The sequence below is a fragment of the Phalacrocorax aristotelis genome, chromosome Z, assembly GCF_949628215.1.
Source record: "Phalacrocorax aristotelis chromosome Z, bGulAri2.1, whole genome shotgun sequence".
In the NCBI taxonomy this organism is placed as follows: domain Eukaryota; kingdom Metazoa; phylum Chordata; class Aves; order Suliformes; family Phalacrocoracidae; genus Phalacrocorax; species Phalacrocorax aristotelis.
In genome coordinates, this window is record NC_134311.1 from 45,526,871 (window position 1) to 45,538,830 (window position 11,960).

Here is an 11,960-nt window from a genome sequence, read left to right on the forward strand (position 1 = left end):
TGCCCAGATGGGCATGCAGAAAGCCCTGTCTTCCCCAGGCTCTTCAATGTGGTAACCCAGTAAGCTCAGACAATGAAGGAGAAAAGAAGGTACATGTGAGTTTTGGGTGGAGAACAGTATGCTAGCAATAAGCCTGAAAAGTGACTGAAGTCAGAAGCTAGCAGAGGAAAGGGAAACTCTGCCAAGGGCATCAGGACTGGGAACAGAAAGGAAAAAGGAGCAAGTGTAGACCACAGACCATTTAAGAGAACTGCACATCAGTAGAAATGAAAAACAGCCTGGAGGAAAAGCTCAATGAGCAGACGAAGAGAGATACAGAGTTTGCAAGAGGGAAGGAACTAGGGAGAAGAAAAGAGTTACAGATGTTAAGAAGTCTGATAGGAGGAAAGAAGACAGCCTGGCTTAGCATAACAGAAACAGGAACATAAACACTGAAGACATCTGAAGATCAAAATAGGAAAAAGATAATCTAGACAGAGCTGGGCTTGGGAAATTAGGCTGAAGAGAGAAATTTGGAAAAAAACCAAAAGTAATTAGGAACAGTGGGAGAAACAGATTTCAGCTTGCACTGGCCAGTAGTAGCTTGGCTGGGGACCTTTGGACTTGGCAGGCAGGTAAATGGCCAGGAAGACTGAAAAGGCTTAGTGGGAAGGGGCTACGATGGAAAACCTGCTAGGTGGACTAAATGTAGCAGGGGTGAGAAAAGGTCTAAAACAGGTACTAAGATTTCTCTACCACCAGTGGGTCCTTTATGTGTCCAAATCCTGTCACACAGCAACTTTGAAGACCACTTCCTGAAGGAGAGGGGAGGGATGGACCACCCTCTGGCTCATAAGTGGGGAAACCACTGCAGGATAACACCATGGCAAAATCTACAACTTCTTATATTGCCCTTCAAAACTCAGGAAACTAAACACACAAATCTACTAAAAGTCTAGTGTACCTTTTATAAATAATAACACCACACAAAGCCCTCAAACCCTTTGCCTGAGAGTTGCAGAAAAGGATTTTTTTCTACAGACCACCTGGCCACTGCTTTCTGTTTTCTCCCATACTCTGTTCCTTTGTCCCCAGAAGACTAACATCATAGGAGAAGTACTTACAGATAGCTCCTGCAATTTCTGTACATGAAATTCTCTAGGCCAAATTTTATGGTATATTACAAGGTTTGCAATACTGAATAGATGAAATGATGACTGCTTTATTTTTAAGAACCAAACTACTGCAGTTATAATTACATGGCTTATAGTGGATTAAACAACTGAGAAGGATATTTTACTTTTCCTTTTCTTTTCACCCACATTTAAACTGGCGAAGGTGCAGTAACACTACAAAAGCCCATTTCTTGTTCAACTTTGGAAAAGGTGGGGTTTTTGAAAGGAAGTTTTGGAGATTCTTATCAGTACAGGAGTCTCAATAGGCAACTAAAACATGTGAGCTGAAATAAGTGGATTATATTTGGAGTCTATGTATCCTGCCATTGTTCTGCTCATGGACCTCTCATTGCAGCTGATGGGAATTTTGCATGGAGAATGATGGAAAGAGAAAGACATTAATCATAGAATAGAATCATAGAATCATTAAGGTTGGAAAAGACCTTTAAGATCATCAAGTCCAACTGTAAACCTAACACTGCCAAGTCCACCACTAAACCATGTCCATAAGCACCACATCTGCACATCTTTTAAATACTCCAGGGATGGTGACTCAACCGCTTCCCTGGGCAGCCTCTCCCAATGCTTGATAACTCTTTCAGTGGAGAAATTTTTCCTAATATCCAGTCTTAACCTTCCCTAATGCAGCTTGAGGCCCTTTCCTCTTGTCTTATCACTTGTAACTTGGGAGAAGAGACCAACACCCACCTCACTACAACCTCCTTTCAGGTAGTTGTAGAAAGCAATAAGGTCTCCTCTCAGCCTCCTTTTGTCCAGGCTAAACAACCCCAGTTCCCTCAGCTGCTCCTCATAAGACTCATGCTCTAGACCCTTCACCAGCTTCATTGTCCTTCTTTGGATGCACTCCAGCACCTCAGTGTCTTTTTTGTAGTGAGTTGAAGATCTTGTAGTAATGTTACCAAACTATATGGCCTGGAATGTTCAGACATATTGAAAAGGTGACTTAACTATAAAGAGCTTTGTTTATTTAAGATATGTACTTAATCAGCAGCTGAGCAGCAAGATGTTCATAATAGCATTGTAAACTGCATGAAATTCACCAGACCTGATATTTTGTTGCACATTTAAAATTGAGACCAATTCTAAACTGCAGGCTGAATTTTGTTTTCACAACAATGTCATACAATCTCCATAATTTTTTTCATGAAATCACATTAATATCATACTTCCAATAGTTTGGTTTTCAGTTTTCTGCACATATTTGAACCTAGAAATCAAAGTGAAATTCAAGGAATGGAAACTCACATTAATCAAGTCCAAAGGAAAGGTCTACTCAAAATTTGCATACAGCTTTAATGAGGAGTCATGCCCAATATCTGCCAATTTCTACAGAGCAGTGTTGCATCTACCTAAAGGCTTATTTGAATTATTCCTAACTGAAAAAAAAATGAACTGAAAAAGAAGTGTGGATTTACTGAAAAATTACTTTTAGGCATGAAGTGCCTGGAAGTCTTCTGGAGCTGAACATCTCCATATCCTGCTGTTCAGATCCAGGGTTTTGTTATACTACATATATGATTTTTGCTTGCTGAAAGACCATTCTAGATATGGAGCACTAGTTTGGGGTTGGGGATATTTCCTTTTGGGTTTCATAAAAACTCAAAAATAAGCCTCTAGTAGGAAGGAAAATATGCCCTAAACAAGGTAATATTGCCTGAAATGTGCAAAGCCTCAGGCCCTTTTCAGCTCCAAACTCTCTCTGCCATGCACCCCAAATGAATGCAAGAATTCAGAGCAATAAAAGACTTCTACCTGCAGCAGAAGTAATACCTGAAACCTCAAGGGCTGTGTTAGCCAATGTGGATTGTGCCTACTGTGCCCAGCACTCTCTTTCACCATTAAGACAGAGGTTGCTCTCAGCAAAATCTTAATGCTATTGATCAATTCCTGAGTCCTTTAAGGTCATTGACAAAATTGATACTGGAGATTGGTGTGTCCAGGATTGCATTCAGTATCACTTTCTAAGTATACATATGCAAATATGTCATCTCTAAACCTTGATATTACAAACATAAGCCCTTCAGTGTCTTAGGGGAGAGTGAAGGCACAAATACACACTACTCCATGTCCTGAAAATTACCCCTTCCACTTTCTGAACTGGTCCTTCATTCCAGTCCTCCTTCATCTTTGCCAGATGTTTAAACTAAATCAGTTTGCACCTGTTTGTGAGAAGCAGAGCTGGTTATCAGCATTGTACACTTATGGCAGATTATATGAAATGGAAGTAGAAGCAAAGGAGGGTATCTGAAGCAGTATTTTAAGATCTACAGATTTAACAATACTTAATTTGAAAAACACAAGTGCAGGCAGAAGCAAACTGTTAACGTCAATATGCTTCATAGCAGGAGTGAGTGAACTCAACTTTGGAGCTGATCTCCCTGGGGAGAATATGTTACCATTTGCACTCAGAAACCACCTTTGTTTTCCTGGAGGTTGGACCTTTTTTTTTTTCATCAGGTCTATAGCAAGCAGTATTTTTTAATTGCTTTTTACTTTTTCAGTTAACAGTTATTCTTAGATTTTTTTTCATTTATAAGCCTGGATTGATTTCTGGAACCTGGAAGCTTCCACAAGTATGGAAAGCAAGAAGAGGGAGGGAGCCAGTGCTTTGTAAGAAGCTTTAGATAGGATTTGCAATCACATGTGTGTGTTCCTCTGTGTGCCTTCAGTAGATGTGAAATATACTAGAATGAAAGTTATAAGAACTGCAATATTCTGGACTGCCTAGGTGAAGCTCACCCAGATGAACACAACCTGTAGTCATGAAAGCACTTTCCTCAAAGGTTAAGGTGTTGATACATACAACCTCTACCTAGACCTCCAACTTGAGATAAAATTCAAAAGTACAATAGCAGGAACAATATAGTTCTGAGGAGTATGAACAGTCTCATTCACACCTAGCAGAACAATACATAGATAGTTCAGCCTTCAGACTCCTCCAGTGTTTGCCCTGTATGAGAGACAGGTTGCCATGAAAACTGCGGTGAGATGAGGTCACCTCAGAAGTGGTGTGCTGTGACTGCTCTGTCTTTGGCATCTACATGAACCTGTATATCTAATGTGAAGAGAAGTCTTGATAAAGAGAAGATACATAACACTGCTTAACCCATTTTGTTTAACTGAACAGAAATCAGATGGATGAGATGCTCTCATACAGAATCGTAGAATCATATGCTTTCACATGAAACACTTTGAGTTTTCAACATTGGAGCTAAACAGTTGCTTCCTCTGCGGGAATTGTGGGAACAGATAGAGTGAATTAGTATGTGAGGACTGCTTTCAAGAAATGTAACTGCACTCACTGAAGTGATGAGCTACAAAGACCTCCCCCCCTTCCCATGTTAGACTGTCACCATTTACCTTATGAATTAAGATACCTGTTGTGCTTCAGTAATATCCCTTTACCTTTGGCAGCAGAAAAATCTAAACCAAAACTCACCCAAATATCTAAATGTTTATACACTCTTGCAGTGTTTTTTACAATTTAACACTGTATTCACATTTTTTTCATTGGAACAGTGTGGTAGTTTAGTGGATGAGCCAAACATCTTGAACTGACATGCTTGAGATCTGAATTATAACAGAAAAGTAGGGGAATCCTGCAACAGCAGGTGCAAAATTGCTTCCTCCTCCTGTTTTGACAGACAAGTATGTGTCCATCAGCCTTCCAATATTATTTATTTCTCAGGCTTATTTCTTTCCCAGGGTGGCACTTACATACCCTTAACATCTCTCCTCAACTTTTTGGACATGCTCCTTGTGGGCAGACTAAAATGGATTCCTCTTTTTAGAGTCACCCCAATGCCTGTCTGTGAGTGGGCTCACACACAGCTCTGGGCTACTCACACTCTCCTTCTGGAAAGTTAGCCTCTACCTTCCAATTTTTTTTCCTTACACGATTCTGTTCCTCCTATTGTTGCACTGTTGCATGCTCCTTTTCAAGCCTACTTTCAAAAGCCCGTGCAATTTTTTTATCTCCAGTCTTTCCATGCCTCTTGCCTCCCACCTAGCACTGTATCTCAGCTTGCTTTACTAGTTGTTTACGTGCCATATTCTCTGAAGAGTCAACAAAATACAGCAAATACTGTTTTTGTGTAGGGCACTGTAGGTACAGGGAGATTAACTAACTTGCCCGTGATTTTACATTAAGTCGCTGGCAAGGCACCAAATTATACAAGAACTCTAAAGATGCAAACTAGCAGCCTTAGTGACATGGACCAATATTTTGGTTAGGTCTATGAAAAATCACATTAAAGTAAATCTCATTTAACTATGCATGGCAATAATAAATACATTGTGTGCAGTGTATCAGTAAATCGACATTAACTGAAGAGCGCTTCCATTACCTTACAGAACCCATCTAGATCTTGCAATGAACTTCAAGAGAGTAAGCGACCTGTTCTGTCTGCAACTCTTGCAAATCTATGACCAGTTTTATAGTCATTATTGGGTTTTTAACTCATATGCCCAACTTCTGATGTCAGGTCAATATGTGAATTTCACTTTTCATAAAAGCTTCTAGGCTCACTGTAGGCAAAAAATAACCAGAAAATATGATCTTTAAAGGCTCAGATGCTAACAACATATACAAACAATTTTGCATGCAATTATTGGAAGTCTCATCATTCGAGCTATCAAGGATGTGATTTTAGAGACATTACACAGCAACACTTGGGATTGACGATACTGCTTTTGAATATTGCAGGAACAGAGCCTATATTTTTGTAAATCACCCCAGCTGGACATCAGTTAGAGCTTTATGAGTTATAAATTACTTTACTGAAGAAAGCAAACCAAACCGAACAAAAAAACTCACACAATTTTTAACCTCCCTGGAGCTCTAATTTACAAGGCTTTTGTCGTGTCTTATTTTTCTTCCTTGGCAGTAGAGCGCAGGTAAATCTTTATATGGTTTTTAACTTTTGTAATGCAAATGTATTTCGATTCCACTTTCCTCTCCTTGTTATCAAAATTCAGATTCTACAGGCAGGCTTAGACTATCGAGATCAAACCTGAAATTAGTCAGGTTAAACTGCCAAAGTATCACCAAGGAAAGAATATGTAAGTTTTAAGAATCTTACAAAGAAACGAGGAAGAAAATAAGACTGGGGAGTACATTTTGGATGAGGATTTGGAAAACCTGTAAGTGGGCGAGGGAGGATTGGGGTTTCGCCAATTTGTGATACTCAGCTCTGTGTCTGGATTCAGCTTTCCAAAGTTTCCAAATGACAAGGGGTGCGGAGAAAAGAGAGGAGTTGGATTCAAAGTTTTTGCACGTTGGCCCATCTCTTGTGCTAGCAATTAATGAGAATGCCTGGACAGCACAAAGCATAATTTGAAATGTTGAGCCAGCAAGATATTTAAACAGTGGAGAAACCCTTCTTCCTTTGTAAAAGAGTTTTGAATATCAAAACACTAGTGGAGGTGCCACATGGATGGAAACTCATTCAGTGACAACTGGGCTCTCCATGCAAAAGACACACAAATGCTTACCCCAAGTTCACCAAACTAATAAAGATTAATGATGCAGACAAACAGCAAGGATTATAGCACAAAAACACCTGATGATCTGTATAAAAGATGGAATCAATATTGTTCTTGTTACAATCACAGACATGAAGAATTGAGGGTCAGTGCTGAGGAAAAAAATCTTTAGTTTAAAGCACAAAGCACATTTAAAATATAGAAAGATAAAGAATATGTTGTAAAACATGAAGGTAAGTGGTAGGATTTTGAAACAACAGAGTGCTCAAATGGCTGCAACGTATGCACAGAAGTGGAAAAAGTTATTCAGTGGAATATTTGAAACATATGGTTTTTGTTTATGTTTCTTTCAAATATTTGAGAAAAGTGAACAACTCTTACCTGTATACAATCGTGACCATGAATGCACTATTATGTTGTAACAAAAATGTGTTTATAAGCAACCAGTAAAATACTGGAAGAAATTATAATGTTAATAACTAGGAGGCTATCGTGTTCTGTATTACATTTCTCAGCACTGCAGCTCACTATGCAAAAGCAGCAGTTTCTACTTGATGGATTAAACTGTTTCAAAATGGTAGAAATACAGGAAGCAGTGAAACAAGACAGATAGTATTCTCCTTTTGAATTAAGCAGAAAATACTTTCACTATCAGAGAAACAAGTGAAAAAATGAAATAATTTTTATTTCCTGTGTTTACATCTGGTGGGATCTACTGACCTTCTAGCTTGAATTCATGAAGTCTGGCAACTCAAAATTCAAATCCTTATGTGCACTGAATTTTCACGGAAAAGGTTCTTTTTAAAAACATTTAAAGAACGACTGTGGCTGGTAAATATATGAGTAGCTTGCACTGATCCAGACATGCAGTTAGATAATATAATCTTAAGGAGCCTAATCCTTCTCTCAATTATGTAAGAAATCAGGAATAATGAAAGTGAACTCAATAGGGTCTTTTACAAAATAAAACAGGTGAAAATTGGAGCGAAATCTTAATTTGTATGACATTTAGTCTGCATTGCAATTTGTTTTACCAGGTAATTCAATGTGCACTCATATAATCTGAATTTCAAAAACAAAAGCCTTTCTTGTGGCAACCAAAGATAAAGATGATCATGGCCCTAAGTGTGACAAATACTGAAGGAACTGAAGAAAACTGTATTGGCTAAGAGCATTAAACCTTCCCCTCAAATAAGAATGATGTGTTCTCCAATCAAATCAATTACTCCAGTAAACACCCATCTCTGCACAATGGAAGATAGGAGCGTTCACAAATAAACTCACCAGCTTTAACCAGTAAAACTAAACCCCTCAGTCATACAAGAGTTTAATATCTGCCCCTAAACTCCATGCACAGTCTGTTTTGATCTAACTGGCCAATATATATTATCAAAACCTATTAAAGGATACATTGAGAAGAGAACAGATAATGCTGCATGGGTAAGCACACAGGACTTGGTTGGCTTGAGGTACTCAGAGTCAGAAGTCATGAAGTGGTTCTGTTGCACTCCTGATTTCCAGTAATTTTGTCAGCAAACAAGGGAACAATTGTTCTTCAACTGAATTTCAGACTAGATTACTTAGAACTGTCATTTATTCACATACTCAATGGTCCAAAGCCTGCTGTGCCAGTACTTTTTCATGGGAAAAGCACATAAGACTGAGTCCCGCATCCTACTATAAATTAGAGCTTTAACCTTAAAGGCCAATTAGCTGATGAATTCTCATAGGAATCTACTATTGTTGGGTATCTTCTTGCATCATATATGTCTTAATTCTGATGCACAAAATAATTATGAGAAATGTAGGAGAACAAAAGGACTTCCTTTTTCTGTGCAAAAGAAGCTTATAGTCCCATCAACTTTGTATGTCAGATCCTTTGAGAGATTTTACAGTGTCTTTTTAGTTATTTCATATGACAGTCTGTAACAGACTGCCCTTTATTTTTCAAATATCTAGCATCTTGCCTGAAGTCATAGCTGTAACAGAAATATCTTCATATATCTTTAAAAAAACCTCTTGGAACTGTCATAATTTGTCTGTAACCAGGTGTCATTTGTTTTATTTAAGCAGTTTATCCACTGAAGTGGATATTGTATTTCATGCACACTTGTTTCCAAAAGCTACTTCCCATGATGCACTGCATAACCTGTTCTACATTTAACTTATAAAGAATTTTATGGAGCTATCTTAATGCAGTTTTTGGCTTTATCTTCTTTCTTTTATTTGAATCCTGATTTATAAAATTTGCTTTTATATATCTTTGACATTAACAATTGTTCTGACCACTTAGGTTTGTAATTTTATTTGCCTGCACAACAGCACTTGAGCTGATATGAAATATTCCTGTGCTGGAGTATGTCTTTGTTCAGCAAAGGAGTATAACAGGACTACTGGGTAAAAGTCATTCTTCTGCAAAAAGCTTTGATGTTGTAAGAAAGAACCATATCTAAATCATGAAAGACTATAGAGCAGATTACCTAGGCAAACCTAATACCTTACTGTGGGTTTACAGCATTATTTATACATAAAGATTTACATTTCCCTGCTATGTGTTACTTCTGCCTTCTCCCCTCCTGGCTTTGACCACACATGTATGGACTTGTTTTTCTGTTAAAGTTCAGAGTAAAAGATAAAGCAGCACTGACATGTTTGTATTGCAGGTCTGCATTGTATCTTCTCTGTGAATTGCGAGACAGGGGTTAGCTTCTTTTGTGGATAATTCTTCCACATTTATGAGCACAGACCTTCACTACACAGAGAGATGAAGAGTAAATGATGTGTCACTGCACCATAAAATACTGTCAGCTCATCAATAACTTTCTCTGATGCCATCGTCAATTGAAAAGCTAATGCAGGTAGACTGGAAGAAGCTAGAGCTGAAATAACAGCTTTCATACTGACACAGCAATACAGCACTATAACCCTAATAAATTATACTAGAATATATATTTCCTTATCTAAATAAAGTACATCAAAAGCTCAACTTTCTAAAACCTATATGTAGCTGTACATTCAGAAGATGTATGCTAACTAAAACCTCCGTCTGCTGGGGAGAGGAAAACTGCTGAGAAATGCTGTGCAACAGCAATGGGTAAGGTTAAAGAATAGTACTTTTGTAGTATCACTTAGCAGCAGAGGCTATAACACCAGGAGTCTCATGTGTCTTTTAATACAGCTATAGTGCCATCTATAATCATTAGGCTTTACATTTCTAAGGGTTTTCTATCCAATAGAGCTTTGTTTCCATTAACTGACAGGCATTCTTTTCTTGGAGTCTTTAAAATGCAGGCTGAGAAGTGAGCTGTATGCCATTAATCCCACTGTCCCACTAATATTCACAGTTAGGGGCAGCCCTTCCAAAGAAACATCCAGCTCAGTGGATGCCACATACAAATGAGGCTTAGCCGGTGAATATAATGCATATTTTAAGATCACTGTGCCAAGTGTCTGACAAATTACAAAATCAGCCAGTTTCTTCAGTGTGATTCACATTAAACTGAAGTTTTGCAATTTATAGGTATGTCTATTCATTAGCATAGTTATCACCATGTGATTCAGAAGTATCTTTTATTTTCCACATTCAGATGTAAGAATATGAGATATAGGCAAGTGAGATGCTTAAAATCATATGAAGATTCTCTGGAGGTGTCAAGAACCTGGTCAGGGGTCCCCAAACCACTGTCTACCTAATTCGCTTAGTGGTAAATAAAGAAAATTCTTTTAAGAATATACACAGATGTCGTGTGCTTTGTATTTGAAGTAATGCTGCTCAAGGCTACTTTAATTAAAAAGCAGCTTTGATTATCTATTATCTGATATCCAGTAACATAAAATCCACCATTCCACCCTCTACAGTGATTGGGAGGGGTGGGATGAAATAAAACAAATTAATTTTAAATGTGTGTTACATCAAGATTCAATTTTTTGCTCTTGAAGGGGTACCCACAGCTCCCTTTAGGAACCTGGTGAACCCATCCAAGGATGGTATTTGATAAAACGCTAGTTAGTTTACTAGTTTGAATTTTCCCAGCCTTTGCTTTATTTTCCTCTCCTGCAAGTAGCTCCTCTCCTCCAGTATCTCCACTGCTTACATTGTGGGAGAGACAGAGATGAGTTAAGGCTCCCCTCTGAATTTTAATGCTTTAGAAAGAGTTAAAAAGGAAAAAGAAGTACTTTTTACTGCATAATAAAAAATAGTGGTTCACTCTGGCCTGACAAATAGCCCACTGATTCCAGTAAGAATGGAGTGGGTGTTGGTCAGGGCAGAGCCAAACTACAGCTGAGATTCAGTACTTGAGGAGAAAGACATCCTTTTCCACCTCTATTTTTCTTCCACTCATTGTATGGGGTTTTTTATTCTGGGAAACACTGAGTCTGAATGTTTTACTCTGGCATCACCATGTAGCATGTAAACTGTACTGCCATTGTTCCACAAAGCACTGTGCTGGACCTGCACAGACAGAGCTTGCCATTTCCCCAGTTTATATACTCCTGCACTGCACATGAAAATATCTTACATGTTCAAGGCTATGGCCAGAAGGGAAAGTAATTATAGCGACACTTCATCAGAGAGAAATAATTATGAGTTTATTAAATAGCATATATTTGAATTCCAAATAATACCTTTATTTCCCGTCTCTTAACAATTTCTTTCTCTTTCCATTACAATGAGCATCTTCCAAACAGTGCCTTTCACTGAACCTGTTGTTCAGCAACATGGATGGCTGATGATTTCAGAGAATCATGCCTTGATCCTTAGTAAGAACAAGGCATAAGACTCTATGTCAAGGACAATCAACTGAAAACAGCAGTTCAGATAGTGCTGACTGACCTATTCTTGATCTCTCTAGTCTCATGAGGACAACACAGGAGGTAGGGCACTATAGAGAGGACTCAGTTGGATCAACCTGGCATCCAGAAAACTACACATCTTGGAATATACAGTGCCAGATTTTCCAGTGATAAACACAGTTACCAACTTCTACATCACAAGATTTTTGAAGTGCCTTATGAGACTGAAAATTTTTCATTATATTTTTGAAAGCACAGGAATATATGGTCTCTCAATATGTGAGTGTCATTGCTTGCTGTGATTTATCCTGCTTCCTTCCTGTCTGTCATGACTGGAGAAATTAATACAGTTTCAGGGAACATAATAAGCCATATTCCCCAAAAACATCCTGAGTCAAAGATATCAGGCACTTATGTAACTAATGACACTTGTTGGTGCCTGACCCAGAGGGTTTGCAAAGGTATGTTCATTGGCATTGCAGTGCTTCTGCAGAAAGTGGATTCTTT